This window comes from Sinocyclocheilus rhinocerous, unplaced genomic scaffold (assembly GCF_001515625.1).
Source record: "Sinocyclocheilus rhinocerous isolate Xijiao unplaced genomic scaffold, SAMN03320098_v1.1 scaffold210, whole genome shotgun sequence".
NCBI lineage: Eukaryota > Metazoa > Chordata > Actinopteri > Cypriniformes > Cyprinidae > Sinocyclocheilus > Sinocyclocheilus rhinocerous.
Window position 1 is genome coordinate 249,558 of NW_015654490.1, and position 12,713 is coordinate 262,270.

The window sequence follows — 12,713 nt, forward strand, 5'->3', positions numbered from 1 at the left end:
TCGCGCTGAAACTCCAAATACGCCTCGCAGAAGAAACCCAGAAAATGCCTATCGCTGCAGCTGAATAAACAGAAGATTCAACTGCTTTCATTGATTCAATGTGACTAATAAACACACGACTACGGCAATATATGGTTTATCTGAGTTATTATTATTATAATTTTCATTATAATTAAGTATATTTATAATGCAATGCCTTTATCACTGCTTAGAATACTATGAAATATGTTGCGTGCCTTATTCTGTGTAAGAAGCCACATCATCTCACAGAAGGATTTATTTCAAACACTCGACTGACGTTATGAAGTGAGTTTGAAGTAAAAACATGTTATTAAATGTGGTATTTTCACGTGCTTTCAGATGGAGCAGCATTTACTACACAGAGCCGTAGCTCACGGAGAAGCTACGCAAACAGCTGTCATTATCGCGAACAATTTCATAATCTGCAATTTTTCTTGCGTAACTTGTCAGTGAACTACGGCTCTGTGTAGTAAATGCTGCTCCATCTGAAAGCATGTGATGGAGATTTACTACTGATTACAGAACCGCCTTTACTGACAAAATGCGCATGACATTCGCATTCAATGAATCATGCAGCCCTAGTCTTGTTGTTGTTGTTCCGTCTCTTTAGTTTTGTTTTCTACTGTGAAACAACGGCCCGGGACAATGTTGCCACCTGGTGGAACAACTGTTTACTGCAAAATAACTTTAATGCGCATGTGTGACCTGCGCGTACACAGTACTTTGGGCTTTAGCGTAACTCATCATGACAGAACAAAGAGAGCAACACATGTATCTAAAGTGAGTAATGCCTTGGTATGTATGATAAACCTCTCTAAGGCTGGCCACACAGTAGAAGATTTTAAGACAGATTTTAAGCCCAATTTGCACCACCCCTGAAGGTTCGGGGGGTGTGGCCCAATTCGAGGCTTGTCGCAAACAATTTTTTGCCCAAAAATCCTCTATTGTGTGGTGTCATTACGATTATTTAACTGCTCCCGATTGAGACGGAGCATCTCTGAACTCAAATCATAAATATCAAACATGTTTGTGGTGTGTGGTGTGTGGTCTCACAGTCTGGTCGAATCGGTCTAGTGTGCGCATTCAGAGGATTATAAGGCTAAAAATCGGTTGGAACTGTCCTCATGTCTGTGGTCTCCCATGGTTTTAAAATCGGTTAAGATTTGAAAATCGTCTAGCGTGTGGCCAGCCTAAAGCCCGAAACACACTGCACGATTTTAGCAATCCTATAAGATCATTGCATATCACACTATGTGACATGGATCTAATAAACTTGGCTACGACGCGTGTAGACTGTACGATGATGACACCTATTGACTCGTACTCTACGACGCACGTTACTATAGAAGAATAAAACGTCATCAGCATGCGCTAGTGCTTAAAAAAGGAACATAATAAATCCCACTTTGGCAGTTGTAGTTTTTATGTGTGCTGAAAAAAGTGGAAGAGCTTGAGGTAAGCAGTTTTATGTTTTAGCGCCATGTTGCGTTGATTTCATGTCGCATTTTTATTGGTTGGTCAGTAAACATGGATCGTAACAGCAAACACACTGTGCGATGATCATGCTGAATCGTAAGCTATCTTTGGTCGCAAGACTTTGAAAACTTTGAAAACTTTGTAAACTGTTGCACAGATGCAATACATTCACACAATATTCTAATTGTTATGAACTTGACATTGGGGAGCGAGGCTTACCCTCGCTCCCACTCTGTGTTGCTTTAAGCTTATTATCATGTGTCCAGGATACACAATAGTGTTTTTGTGCAGCCTTGTTTTGGAGCCTTTCATACTACGGTGGTTTTTTGCAATAAAAGATCATTAATATTTGTCTAATTCGTTTTGTTCTATCGCATGTATCATGTCCATCATTTTAAATTATATAGTGCACATACATGTATATAGGGGTTGTACAATGAAACACTGGCCAGTTGGCCAATGCCAAATGTGGGTTTCAATGGTGCCAGCAGCACAAATCTTGGGCTGTGGACAATGTGAAACATGTATTGTTTTCCAAGTCCACTTTCACTGTCTTTCCCACATCCAGGAGAGTTAGGGTGTGGAGAAGGGGTGCCCAGAGTGAAGCATGAGGGTGGATTAGTAATGGTTTGGACTGCAACATCATGGCATTCCCTGGGCTCGCTACTTGTGCTTGGGCACATCACTGCCAAACCATTCTGGAGGAACATGTGCACCCAATGGTTCACACACTCTACCCTGGAGGTGGTGCTGTGCATCAGCATGATAATGCAGTCATACACACAACAGGACTGCTGAAAGACTGATTTGATGAACATGAAAGTGAAGCTAAACATCTCCCATTGCCTGCACAGTCACCAGATCTGAAAATTATTCAGCTACAATAATTGGGGAGTTTTGGAAGAGTGAGTCAGGACACATTTTTCTTCACCAGCATCACATATGCCACATTATAAAACGGATAGTTCCGGTCCTTGATTCTGATTGGTTGAGCCAAGTTCAAAGCTGTTGTAAATTAGGTTCAAGTGACCTAATTGTGACCTAAAAGTGACCTAAAGATCGGATATGACCCATGAATGTGTAAGCAGGAAAAAAGCACATGGATTCCGATATCCTCAGTTTGGTTTCGGACTTCCTTCACATGTGGAAATAAACCAGACATGAATCAGGTATGCGCATTCGTGTTTGCCATGTAAACAGACAGATCAGATATACTCCCCTGTCAATGCGAGTCATACATCACTGAAAAAGGGATTCCGACAGAGGAGGACTCCCACTACAGGGAAAACCACCTAAAAATGTGGCTGGACTAGTTTTAAACAGCAGTTGGGCTTTGTTCTGTTTCGCAGACCTGGCAACCTGTCAGTACGTCTACCCTAGGTTGTTTCACCAAGTGTATAGTGTAAAAGCAGATATCGGATACGGGTCACTTTTAAAAGGAGATGCTAGTGTAAGGATAAAAGAAACTCAGATACTTTGATCTCCTGAGAAACAGACAATAAACTGGCATCTTCAAGACACCCCACAGAGGGGTGGTGCAGGAAACGCCTCTCTCACATATGCATCAGTGCCTTTTCATCTGCTCCCTCCACTGGATTCACTCAGAATGGTCAATAGTATAATGTTCTATAAGATTTACAGTCATGTGTGGTATCATTTGAATAGTATCAGGGCGAGTGGTACAATGGTCTTAATCTCACCACTGGATACCTTCCTTGGGCCAAGTGTGTGGACCTTACACTAGCTGGTCGTCAAAAACAAATCGGATATAGTCAACAAATCGGAACTAGGCATCAAGACCTGCAGTGTAAATGCAGCCGCAGTGATCTGGCCACTGTTCTACAAGAGGAATGGCTCAAAATCCCTCTGACCAGCATGCAGGACTTATATCTGTCATTCCCAAGATGAACTAATGCTCTACTGTAGAGGTTGACCGATGTATCGGTTTTGCCGATTAATCGGCTCGATAGTTGATTGCTGGAACTATCAGCTATCAGCAAAAATCCCTGCCGATAGTTTTCCGGGTTGCGTCATTGCTGGAGCGGCTGAGAAGGGTCTGCTGTCATCATACAGAGTGAGAGCGGCCTCTAGAGGCGAATCACTGACACCTCCTGCTGTTTGTTTTGACACGTGAGGCTGCACAAAGTGGGAAAATTCAGACGCGGATTTAAATACGGCCGACAGAAAATCCTGCCATTCACATGGTTCTCCATTAAATTACATTATATTTGTCCCAAATCACTGTTAATTTTCATAATGACTTCACCGTAGGCTGTAAAATTGTGTATTGTGCATTTTTCAGCAAAGCGTTTGTCTTTCTGTGGCTTTAATAAAGTCTGTATTCTTCATACAGAGAGCTGTAATATAGATAGCGCCTTCTCTTTTTGTTTGCTTCATTTAAACACCAAACTTGAAACTCATCTATGCTGATTTGTTCATTCTTTCCTGTTGTTGATTAAATAAACCGTTTTAGACCACCGCTTGAACTGAATGTGACAACTATTAACTATCGGTCGACCTCTACACTATCGACTGCAAAGGAAAGCCCTACAACATACTAATACATTTCTGCTGTCTAAAACCAGGTCTAAAACCATCACAAATGTACTGAGCATAAGATTCTAAGAATTCTGACGCTCTTGTAACACAAATAGCAATTTCTAATTGCAGTTTTTAAAATCATGATGTTCAGCTGCAACAGAATGCTTTGTAAAAGACACAGAATAAATGTTTGTCATCTAAATGTCTGACTTCATTTTTTTTGTATTGGATTTTTTTATCTTATTGAAATCAAAACTAGGAATCGATAAGAATCGGAATCGATAAGCAGAATCTGAATCAGAACCGATAAAATACAAACGATACCCAACCCTAAACAAAACTAATGGAAGAGATGAGTTGGCGTGTCTCCTCTCACCTCATCTTAGCGTGGACAGTGAGGAAGTCCAGCAGGTTCATGGGTAAAGGCATGACAGAGCCGGACACCATGCAGTTAGTGCCGGGCAGAGTGATGCGCATGCTGCCGTTACCGTAGATGGTCTCCACCAGCACACCCATGGGCAGCGTGAAGCACTCGGATTTTGTGGAGTATGCTTTACACAGCAGAGCGATCTTATAGTCGGTCATGGGCAGACTCTTATTGCGCAGACTCTGCTGGAGAAATCTGAACACAGAGAGAAGCGGGAAGCAGGTGTATTGTTGGCCTCACTGAGCAGTCTGTGTTAGGGGTGGAATGGTTCTCGGTAAAAAATCGAACCGTACGGTTCTCCACACACGGTTCGGCACGCACTAGGACCGAGGTTCAAATAAAATCTGACAACGCATCTGTAATATAGTTTTTTATAAATAACAACACGTAAAACAAACAGGGTTCGGCTAATGTATGTTTGTGTTTATGTATGCGCATTCTGGCTTCCCAGTGTATTATAGAATAATCAAATGTCAGAATAATTAGAGACCGACAAACAACCAATTTGCCTTTCAACCTAAATTCGAGGTAATACTAAAATGGGGTCAGATTAGATAATAAAATGGAGTCAGATTTCAGTTAAACCTAAATTGAATAACTCTGCGCGCTGAAAAGACCGAACACGCAAGTGACCTTCATCCACCACTGGATACCTTCCTTGGGCCAAGTGTGTGGACCTTACACTAGCTGGTCGTCAAAAACAAATCGGATATAGTCAACAAATCGGAACTAGGCATCAAGACCTGCAGTGTAAATGCAGCCGCAGTGATCTGGCCACTGTTCTACAAGAGGAATGGCTCAAAATCCCTCTGACCAGCATGCAGGACTTATATCTGTCATTCCCAAGATGAACTAATGCTCTACTGTAGAGGTTGACCGATGTATCGGTTTTGCCGATTAATCGGCTCGATAGTTGATTGCTGGAACTATCAGCTATCAGCAAAAATCCCTGCCGATAGTTTTCCGGGTTGCGTCATTGCTGGAGCGGCTGAGAAGGGTCTGCTGTCATCATACAGAGTGAGAGCGGCCTCTAGAGGCGAATCACTGACACCTCCTGCTGTTTGTTTTGACACGTGAGGCTGCACAAAGTGGGAAAATTCAGACGCGGATTTAAATACGGCCGACAGAAAATCCTGCCATTCACATGGTTCTCCATTAAATTACATTATATTTGTCCCAAATCACTGTTAATTTTCATAATGACTTCACCGTAGGCTGTAAAATTGTGTATTGTGCATTTTTCAGCAAAGCGTTTGTCTTTCTGTGGCTTTAATAAAGTCTGTATTCTTCATACAGAGAGCTGTAATATAGATAGCGCCTTCTCTTTTTGTTTGCTTCATTTAAACACCAAACTTGAAACTCATCTATGCTGATTTGTTCATTCTTTCCTGTTGTTGATTAAATAAACCGTTTTAGACCACCGCTTGAACTGAATGTGACAACTATTAACTATCGGTCGACCTCTACACTATCGACTGCAAAGGAAAGCCCTACAACATACTAATACATTTCTGCTGTCTAAAACCAGGTCTAAAACCATCACAAATGTACTGAGCATAAGATTCTAAGAATTCTGACGCTCTTGTAACACAAATAGCAATTTCTAATTGCAGTTTTTAAAATCATGATGTTCAGCTGCAACAGAATGCTTTGTAAAAGACACAGAATAAATGTTTGTCATCTAAATGTCTGACTTCATTTTTTTTGTATTGGATTTTTTTATCTTATTGAAATCAAAACTAGGAATCGATAAGAATCGGAATCGATAAGCAGAATCTGAATCAGAACCGATAAAATACAAACGATACCCAACCCTAAACAAAACTAATGGAAGAGATGAGTTGGCGTGTCTCCTCTCACCTCATCTTAGCGTGGACAGTGAGGAAGTCCAGCAGGTTCATGGGTAAAGGCATGACAGAGCCGGACACCATGCAGTTAGTGCCGGGCAGAGTGATGCGCATGCTGCCGTTACCGTAGATGGTCTCCACCAGCACACCCATGGGCAGCGTGAAGCACTCGGATTTTGTGGAGTATGCTTTACACAGCAGAGCGATCTTATAGTCGGTCATGGGCAGACTCTTATTGCGCAGACTCTGCTGGAGAAATCTGAACACAGAGAGAAGCGGGAAGCAGGTGTATTGTTGGCCTCACTGAGCAGTCTGTGTTAGGGGTGGAATGGTTCTCGGTAAAAAATCGAACCGTACGGTTCTCCACACACGGTTCGGCACGCACTAGGACCGAGGTTCAAATAAAATCTGACAACGCATCTGTAATATAGTTTTTTATAAATAACAACACGTAAAACAAACAGGGTTCGGCTAATGTATGTTTGTGTTTATGTATGCGCATTCTGGCTTCCCAGTGCATTACAACAACAGCGATTAAAAAAAAACGTGGACAAACCATTCACTCTTCTTCAATGTGAATGCTGTATGCTGTCATTTATTCCGCCATCACCCGGGTGCTGATAGCGCGCATGCACAGGTGAGACATGAACAGCACACTGTGTTAGTATCTGTGTTTAAACTAAACTCATTTAAGCCTTGCCAGTTTAAACATTTAAGAGGACGCGAGCTCGTGAGTTCTGTTGAACTTTCTATTCATCTGTGAATCCTGAAAAATAAAATGTATCACAGTTTCCACAAATATATCGTGCAAACTGTTTTCAACATTGATAATAATCAGAAATGTTTCTTGAGCAGTAAATCAGCATATTAGAATGATTTCTGAAGATCATGTGACACTGAAGACTAGAGTAATGATGCTGAGAATTCAGCTTTGACCACAGAAATAAATTACAGTTTAACAGATATTCACATAGAACACAGTGTTTTATATTAATATTTTACAATTTTATTTATTTTCGATCAGGTAAATTCAGCCTTGGTCAGCAGAAGAGAATTCTTTCAAAACCTTTTTAAAAATATGAACTGACAGCAGGATTTAAAGAGATCTGAAGTCTATAGGATCATCAATACAATCAGACTCCTCTGCTTGTTTGATGGAGAACTCTTCAATGCATTCCTCTGGGTGAGCATCTAATTGCCTTGTGCTCGTTACATGCTTTAGCTAAACTCCAGGGCTGATGGGCAGTCGTAGCACATCTGTCTTTCACAGATGCTGTGGGCTGATGGCTGGATCACAGCAACCCAGCAGACGGAGCCAGCAGCTTGTGTTTCATCAGCTGTCCTGCTGGGCTTCACAAACGTACAAGCACAAAGCTAACAACTATAGCTGACACCGTGTGCAAACATCACTAATCACAGCAACTTCCCACATGACTAATTCAGTGAGCTAATATTGGCAGCACTAATGACAGACAGCTGATATCGGTTCTGGCTGTGGCCCTCAGTCTGTTTACTATATGGTTCCTTTAAAACATTCAGAGCGAATTTAATAAGAATGAACTGAATCTGTGGAAAGAGCTGTTTATTTGCAAGTGCTGATTTAGGACCTGACTTGACAATGACAATATCAATTTCTTGTATCGATGTTGATGATCTTTTAGTCTATGCTGTTTTCAGTTGATGCATAATCAAAACTTCATTAAATAGCAATCAGAATAAGCTTTGTGCTTTGTTACTTGAAACAAATATGAAACAAAGTCTCAACTTTCAAACTGTCAATTTTAAAACAACAATCAAAAAATAAATGTGGTTTGTCGTGCTTTAATGTGCCGTGGCAGATCACTGTTTCTCTTCCTTTACTACTAGTTACAGCAGCAAATAAACATGAATGAACATCAGAAGGTGTTGAAAGAAACACCACAACTTACTGAAATTAATCATCTCTCATGTAATCACTCAATCAGTGTTTCAACCGCAGAAAGACGTCAATAAATCAGCTTATGAACAATGTCACGTAACATCACATTTACCCTCAGGAAAGACATTCAATGACCATAAACTCAATAGTTGACTAGAAAAAAAATAACTAGAAAGGAGCATTTTGATAAATATATGCACTATATTACATATTTATTGTATTTTTACTTAACCAGTTGTCTTAATTAATTAATGCATGTTTGAATAAATCTGTGTTGAAAGCAAATTTTTATTAGAGCCACCCTTTAATGAATTGGAGTAGAACCATAATTATGTCATTATAAAATGTATTTTATAAAACTGCCTTAGGTGCATTTTAAATGTTTACACACAACTATTTATTTTTTTTTTTTTGAGTGTTGATTATTAAATACATTTTATTCTTAAACATTAAGGCATTGACATCACCACTACAGTGAATATTAAATACGAATTTTGGCATAAACACGTAAATTACATTTAATAAAATGATTGTCAATGAAAAAAAAAACTAACTGATTAAAACACTTAGTTCAAATAATTAGGTTCATTCTGATGTTATTCATCAGAATATCTCTTCTCCTATCCCTGAGAATGTGTAATTTTTAAGTCTTCTTGCAGACTTTAGGTGGCGTTTAGTCAACTTAGTCGACTATAGCACAATGAAACTAGCGAGTTGTGCTATTTGAAAACAGAGAAAAAGGGTCCCCTCTTTTTCTCGCTTTCCTTTGCTTTTAAATTAGAGATGCACCGATTGCAATTTTTTTGGCCGATTCCGAAGCGTGACCTGCCGATACCGATTTTTGCCAATTCCAATTTTCTTTCTAAAAAAATATAATTGACAGCATATACAAACAAAAATCCATACTATTTTTTAATGCAAAAAAAACCAAAAAATATTTACATAATAAAAAATGATTAAACATTACAGTTCCCCCAATCTGGACAAAGTTACAGATGTTCTCTCACTTAAACAACAAAAAAAAATAAAGTGATCTGTGACTAGAAAAGAGGTAGAAATAACAATTAACTGAAAAGGAGTTGCTGTACTATTTAACAAAACAGATGTCATTTCCCACTGTGTCATTTTTTCACTGACCTGTTGTTACCATTCAAATGAAATCAGTATCAACAAACTCCATCTTTCCACTGCAGCAAACAGAGAAGCTGCATCTGAAGTGGCATTAGATGTATTTACACAGACTGTTTGATGAAGCAGAGGTGCCATAAATGCATTTACACTGCAAAATTTTTAATGCATAAAGAATTTTATAAGATTAATGTTTTAAATATTTTTAAACATACAAATAAGAAATGATTGGAAAAATGAAATGATCGTTTTAAATATGACACCAAACCAGCAGGTGGCGGCAAATGACTGTTTGAATGAGTGAGTCATAAAGTCCTTCATTAAACAGATTCGTTCAAACGACTGATTCATTCAGAAACGAGGCAAGTGACTACTGTCTTCATGAATGGGTTACTGAATCATTGACTCACTTGATTCGTTCAAAAACGTTGATTTATGGTGCGCATTTTACTTTCACTTTCAAATGAGCGGCAATTCGGCATAAAGCAATTGTTTGTTTTCAGTTCGTTTGAGTTTTCCCTCTTTTCCTCGCTTTACATCGCTTTAAAATAGCTTAAAATTTACTTTAAATGTTACTTTCACTTTCGAACTAGCGGCAATTCGGCGTCAATTCAAGCAGCAACAAAATACAACTTCAAACTCAACTTGGCCTGTATATAAATCATAGAACTTTTATTAAAAAAACAAATCAAAATACACCATTCTATATGCGATGCCTAATATAAAATAGCCTCACAAATAACTTACACAAAGTTTAAATAGCCTAGGTACACAAAACTGAAAATCAGCAAACACTGTGGAACCAAATTTATTACCAAAATGAATAAGAAAGCTTGGATGCACGGCATACATTGATGTCAAATAAAATAAATTACACAAAGTTTAAATAAAGTAAAAAATCAGCAAACATTGTGGAACCAATTAAATAAGAAACGAATGTTTCGAACGAATGAAAAAAACTTCCAAAATCACCTTAGATAAACGGCAAAAGTCAACAGGCTTTTCAAAATACAAAATATTGCCAAACAGGCGCTTTTGCATTTCGTTTCGAAACTAAATCATCCGCGATCGTCTTGTCTGTCTCACCTCACTCTCCTCACTGGATAAATGAAATCTGATCTGTGATCTGTGCACAGGCAGTCCTCACTTAGCCTCCAGGAAGCCTTAGCGCTGTTTTATTGAAAATAATAAAGTTTGAAGTCACCGTTATGGAGGTAAGCGCTTGCTTTAGTTGGGATCTTGACCCTTAACTTTTTAAACTTAAATTTTTCTCAGGCTGCTGTAGCTGTGTTTCTGAAGCACATTTGTTATAGCAAAAGTTGCAAGAAGAAAAACTGATCTGATGATTCAGATATCCACTCCCACAGATATCAAGATTCAGCGTATGAACCTCAACAATGGTGGCAGTCAACAAAATATTCAGATCAACTCTGAACATCAGAAAACAAGCTTTTCGTTGATTGTCACCATTGTTGAGGTTCATACGCTGAATCTTGATATCTGTGTGAGTATACATGATCCTGTCCAAATAATTTCTGCGTAAAGACTTTAAAATTTTCAAAATGTTAAAGCAGGACAAAATTTCATGCAGAGATATTCTTGGGCTACTATAAAGTGAAATTATGAAGTCTAAATAATGTTCTCAGAGATCAGCCTCTGGATGAGATCAGTACACAGTTTGTAAAAGTTTGTTTTCTTATAACTTCTGCTATAACAAATGAGCTTCAGAAACACACAGTTAGGGCAAGTCAAGGGTCAGGAACCCAACTAAAGCAAGCGCTTACCTCCATAACGGTGACTTCAAACTTGATTATTTTCAATAAAACAGCGCTAAGGCTTCCTGGAGGTTAAGTGAGGGCTGACCGTGCAGGGCCAGTGCTAAGGGGCCAACGTTTTGCCAATGAGCAAATTCTCAGGGGCCCTGCGCTGGCAGCCCTTAAAGGGCCAGTGCAGGCTTGTTTGCAGGGGTTCCTCTGAATGCTTCCTGAGATGAACTGCAGGAGCACCCACATCAGGTGATCCCTGCCTTTGATCAAACCCCGACCAGCCAGCTGTTCACGAGAAGAGAAGAAACACAGAGTCAATGAAACACAGCAGAAGTGTAATTCACATGTGCGCGTGTGTGTGCGTGCGTGCGTGTGTGTGTGTGTGTGTGTGGCCCCGTCCCAAATGGTGTACTCCGTGTGGAGAATCGGTCAGTCTATTTTAGGTCTGCACTTGTCCATGAAAGCAAAAGGTGGGCCATTGGTCATTTTATGGTTCAATGTGACCTTTAACAAAGCCTGCACTGGTGGTCACAATCATACATGAGACCAATAATCATTAGAAAGTTTAAAGTGCAATAATTTTGACCCATACAATGTATTTTTGGCTATTGCTACAAATATACCCCAGCGACTTAAGACTGCTTTTGTGCTCCAGGGTCACATATTTCAACACATATTTTAGTCATCATGACATCAAATTAGATATCATTGGAAAGCCTAAACACTGAAAATTCATCACGTAAAAACCATTTTGAAATCAGATATTGCATTACCACAGAATTACTTTAAAACCTTTTGGCGGGCTCCTCCCTCTTGTGGGGGCGGTGACAAATATTTTATTACATATTTATAATTAAAACGTTTTCTTAACTTAACAAAATAGTTGGAAAGGTCTGTATCTTACGGTTCCATATTTGTTGACTATTTTGTAAAAGAAGTAATATTTTGAAAGAAATTTATACATTTTTGACAGGAAAATGCATTTAAAATATTCAGTTACGCTGGTGGCTATTTTTGGTACAGCGCCTCAATTTTTGTGATCAACTAAGGCTGTATACAAGCATATCGAGTTTGTACAATATATTGATATTTTTGTGAATGATATGGAATTAGGTAATACTGTTTATATCGATTCAATCGTTTGATACAAGCACATCTGAAAAATAGCAGAGGACACAGAGTGAGCTGCTGTGGGGAAAGTGCATAATCCAATTTGTTCTAAATATGAGACTAGCTTTATATTAAGGGCATTGGTCTCAAACTCAATTCCTGGAGGGCCACAGCTCTGCACAGTTTAGCTCCAACCCTAATCAAACACACCTGATCCAGCTAATCAAGCTCTACAGGATTACTAGAAGCTTCCAAGCAGGTGTGATTTGGAGCTAAACTCTGCAGAGCTGAGGCCCTCCAGGAACTGAGTTAGAGACCACTGTATTAAGGGCTTTACAATAACTCGTAAGATATAGTTCACACGTATTGAAAGCGGTTTGCCCCGTCAAATGCTCTGACAGATACATGTGCTGCTGTTTAATGAGTTTGAGATGTGCTGTTTTACTCAGTGCATAACTTATATTTCACAGGTGTTTTCT